The following is a 281-nucleotide window of genomic DNA, read 5'->3' as shown; positions in this document are numbered from 1 at the left end:
TTTTTTTTTTTTTTTTTTTTTTTTTTTTTTTGGCTTTTCCAACAAGTTACTGCACTTTTAAGAGCATCTTCCTGAAACATAGTGGTGTCTACTCCTAGGACATGGTGGGGTATCTCGGGGGCAGAAGAGGTTCTGGGATTGGGGAGCTGTGAGTGAGGACATGTGTGCTATCTGAGTGAAACTTGTAACTCTGCAAAATAAACCACAGTGCTGCGGGGAGTGGGAGGGAAATCCTAAAGCCTAAGGGGAGGGAGGCTGCGAGTGGCTAAAGCCAGCTGAGG

This window comes from Octodon degus, unplaced genomic scaffold, assembly GCF_000260255.1.
Source record: "Octodon degus isolate 3935 unplaced genomic scaffold, OctDeg1.0 scaffold00061, whole genome shotgun sequence".
Taxonomy (NCBI): domain Eukaryota; kingdom Metazoa; phylum Chordata; class Mammalia; order Rodentia; family Octodontidae; genus Octodon; species Octodon degus.
This window is presented reverse-complemented; position numbering follows the sequence as displayed.